Below are 4648 nucleotides of genomic sequence, written 5' to 3'. Positions count from 1 at the left end.
ATTAGATCAGCGTATTGTTCTCCAGCCCGTCGAAAGCCCATTGAATTTGCCCGTGAATGGGACCCCTGTTTTTCTGCTCGTTGAGAGGTCACGTAAATTATGAAAGTTTCATCTGTGCTTCGTCTTCTTCAAATCCGTTAGGGCATTTTTAAGGGCATGCTGGCGTCAACTAATAATCCCTTGGTAGTGGTAGTATGAGCTTTTCCCTCGCATAGAAAAGAAAGAAAAAGAAAGGCAGTATGAGCTTTTTAGCAGGTGAGACATACGTACGTTCCAGGAAGCGTCATACACTTCAATTGTGTCGTCGTCTCTTTGACCAGTTCATTTGTCACCTCTGACCATTACATAGCTTAGGTACCTTTTTTTTTAGATAACATAGCTTAGATAGCTGAGATGTTAAAGCTAACCTGACGTGCATATCCTTGGTAATTTATAGGAGGGCTGTGGTAACGCATGCGAGCCGGCCGACAATTAGCGTGTGGAATGTGAGATTGAATTTTCAGTGAACAGTAAATTCAAAACAAATAGAAGGGCGTCGTCGATAATGATATAATACACAAATAGGATAATTTGTAGTAACAAACAGCTAGCAGCTCCGGTCATGCGCATAAGCTGGAGCTAGTTATTTCGTAATAGCGAGATTGAGCAGCTAATTGACGTAGCCAGCTCCGTGTTTCTTTCTTTACCCTACCAGTTGCAGATGGGAACGCCTGGTTTTCCGGTCGTTGAGAGGTCAGTTAATTTTAAGAACGTTTCGCCTGTGCGAATAAATATACTTCTTCAAATCCGTTAGCGCGAGAAATTTCCACTTCCTGGAGCGTCAACTTCCCTCGGAAGAAAAAGAAAGGAAAAGAAAGGCAGTATGAGCTTTTAGCAGGTGAGACGTACTTACGTACGCTCCAGGAAGCGTCGTACCCTTCAATTGCGTCGTCTCTTTGACCTGTTCATTTGTCACGTCTGATCATCAGCTAGCTTTCAGTTAGCTGAGACGTTAAAGCTAACCTGACGTGCATATCATTCGTAATTTATATGAGGGTTGAGGGCTGTGACAACGCGCGCGCGTGCCAACCGGCCGACAGTTAGCGTGTGGAATGCTAACTCTTTTTTTCCCCTCAAAACATGAAGCAGAAGAAAAGGGCTGTAGTACATAACATACCGTGAGATTGTTGATGTGATACTTCGTTTGCCAATGATGTTGAAGCCACTTGTAGTACAGCGCTACAGCTAGCGAAGATGATCAAAATGTCAAATTACCTCTTATAGTATATGTGCCTTGAACGATTTCAGTCTCTCAACACACAACTCATTTAATAAACTCCATAGTCCCTCCGTCCGAAAAAACTTATCCCAAGTACATCCCTCATACTTGGGACAAGCTTTTTCAGACGGAGGGAGTAGCAGCTTGTGATCTAGGTAATAAGCCGTTGTTTAAATTTCTACACGAACTGTTGCAACATAATGGTTTTGTTGGCATGGTGTCAAAGAGTGGTGGGATGAGCATCGACCATCCATGTCTATGCATATTTGGCGAAATAAAGTTCACACGGCCGCCAGTTACTTTTAGGAGTGTCTTCTCCATATTATTGATGAATTGGACTAGAAATTTGAGAATATCCATCGGAATGATGGCGAAATTACCCTCAACCGAGATTTGAACTTGTCCTGGGAAAATCTTCTCTCGAGGAGGAGACCTATTGGCAACCCCCATGGCTCATATCAAACATTTTGGTTGGTGGCCGTGGGTGGCTGCGGCTGCCCCAAGAGACCGACGGAAGGAAATCAACTCAATGATAAATGTGGTCCTTCTGTTTTCATCTGGCTGACAAGCTAGAAGATTTTTTTTTTTAGAAAAAGAGGATGACCTCCGGCCTCTGCATCTGGGCGATGCATACGGCCATTTTATTAATTATTCTCACAAGACCTTACAAAGTCACACAACAGTAAGACTAAAGCCGCCGTCTAAGCAACAAACTGTCGCTACACCTATTCAGTTGATGAAGGGGCGCATATAGCCTGGGCCTAATACCAACCAGACATCGCAGCCAAGCCTAACATCTAAGACCTGAGACCCCAACCTAGCCACTTGCCGGGTCTGGGGCACACACTGGTCCGGCGTGCTCTCAGAGGCCGCCGCCGCCAACTGCCACCGCTCCATCTTCAGAACTTTACTGATGCATCAACCTTGCTCGGTCCAGCTATCATCGACGCCACCACGGCGCCCAACGACACCTCCTCCCTGCGCGCAAACAGCTGAACACGTCGCGGTCACCACTGATACACCTCAGCGCCATGCTGCCAAGTACCACCAGCCGACACAGCTTGAAGCCCTTGGAGGATCTGTCGTGCGTAGCACCTGCCGACCAGGCATGACCAAGCGTAGCATCTGTCGGTCAGGCATGACTTGACATCTCCACCGAAGCTCCATGCAAGACGAAGCTGCTCCACCTCCTGCCTCTGACTTCCAGCGCTGCTCCACAAAACGATGCTCCCAAGAGAGAAACGACACCGCAGTGCCGCCATCGTCCGGTCTGGAACACCAGATTCTAGGGTTCCCCCGGAGCAATACGAGTGGGTCGACGGTAGTCACATGACGATGCCTTCATCAAGGTAACGACGTGGAACGCCGCCATCGCCCGCCGTCGGCTCAGTTTTCACCGGCAACTATCGTGGTTCGTCGTGGTTCTAAGTCTGACAGTAGAATAGGGTGTAGGTATGGAGAGGCAAGATCCTAGCTATGGAGCAGTTGTGCACACAAGTGTTTTACGAGTTCAGGCCCTTCTCGGAGGAAGTAACAGCCCTACGTCTCGGAGCCCGGAGGCGGTCGACTGGATTATGTGTGTGAGAGTTACAGGGGTGCGAACCCTTCTACCAGTGGAGGGGGTGGCTTATATAGAGGACGCCAAGACCCCAGCCAGCCCACGTAGCAGAGGGTTTAAAGTACATTAAGGTCTGGCGTTACTGGTAACGCCCTGCATAAAGTGTCATCATGACCATTAAGACTACTTAATTACAGACCGTTTGGATACAGAGTAGATCTTGTACTCCTGATGGTCGAGTGAGTCTTCATAGTCGAGTGTCTTCAGGTTCGTCGAGTGTCTTCTAGTCCGTCGAGTGGAGTTCCTCTTGGTCGACTAGAAGACGTCTTCTTCTAAAAGATGTCCTTGGGGAGGGTACCTTGGACAGGTTCATGACCCTACCCTAGGTACATGACTTCATCAGTAGCCCCCGAATGGATCGAGGTTTGAGTGAGGAAGGAGTTGGCAATCTTTCCGACCTGCTTTCTGGTGCTGTAAAGGTGTTTTGCCTTGGATCAATGACTTTCCAGTGAGGGTGTCAACTTTCGTTCAGTCGCCTTTATCCATTCTTTATATTTGTCGAGTGAACTTTATGAACTTGGAGATTTCTGAGCGACGGATCGCAGGAGATCTTCCGTCTGACAAGTTGCCCTGTGATTAGCGAATTTAGTGGGATCCGAAATTTTGGGAAGCGCGCGAAGCGGAGAAGACCGTGGTACTCAGATGGGATAAGGCAGGGATGCCTTGATTCCCGCGCCGCCTTTTTCGCCATGTATCGCCTGCGCGACTGTTTCGGGATTTGACAGGATCGCCTGGGCCTACATGTCGGTCACTCGGAAGTGACTCAATATAAGGAAACCGACGGAGGTTTTTTGAACAGTGCCTCCTCATTTTCTCCTCCCTCGCCTCCAGATTCATCCGCTGCGCCCACCAACTACTTGACGCCGCTGCTCCGTTCCAGCGTCGTCGGCGACAATGGTGAAAGAGAAGACGGCGGCTTTGGAGCGGGCGAAGAAGGCGACGGTGACGGCGAAGGTGAAGGGGAGAGCGACCAGCCGAGGGGGGTCCTCGTCGCTGTCCCGTTTGCCGCAAGGTTGGATCCAGGGTGATTGGATCCGCTCGACCATCACCCAAAAGGATCTCGACGACCTGGCCGACGAAGGCCTGATTGCGCACGGGGCGGCGAGGCTCCCGGGGATGGAGTGGCAGCCACAGCCTCAGGAGGGTGAGTGTGTCCTCTTGGCGACTCATGTAGATCGAGGGTTCTCTCTGCCACCGCACCTTTTCTTTCGAGGGTTTCTGAATTTCTTTGGAGCTCAGCTTCACCACTTTACCCCCAATTCCATTGCCTATCTCGCGCCTTTGTATCTTTGTGTGAAAACTTCTTGGGTTGTCGGCCGCACTGGGGCCTCTTCAAACACATATTCACTTGTCGTTCTCAGACGGTGAAAAAGGCCAGCCTCAATGACGAGAGAACTCAGGTAATCCAGATGTGTGGGGGTCTCGAGGTCCAGATGAGGAGTAAGATCGCTTTCCCAGCTATGACCCTTCCCGAGTCAGTCAGAGGGTGGCAGTCGACCTGGTTCTACTGCCAAGACCAGTCGACGCCAAGGTAGTCGACTGGGCTCCCTCCCTTCTCTATGAGTCGAGTGAACAAGCCATCCTCTCTGAAAGTAGTTCCGGAGGAGAAGGCTCAGGTTAAAATGTGGATGGAGCGAGTAGTCCAATTGATTCGAGACGGTGTGACTGGCATGGACATTCTGGAGGTTTTCCTTCGGCGGCGCATCCAACCGCTCCAGTACCGGGGCCACCCAATGTGGTTGTACTCTGATACTGAAGACACCAGTTGGGTC

The sequence above is a fragment of the Triticum dicoccoides genome, chromosome 1B (assembly GCF_002162155.2).
Source record: "Triticum dicoccoides isolate Atlit2015 ecotype Zavitan chromosome 1B, WEW_v2.0, whole genome shotgun sequence".
Taxonomy (NCBI): Eukaryota; Viridiplantae; Streptophyta; class Magnoliopsida; order Poales; family Poaceae; genus Triticum; species Triticum dicoccoides.
Note: the sequence above shows the minus strand (reverse complement) of the source record.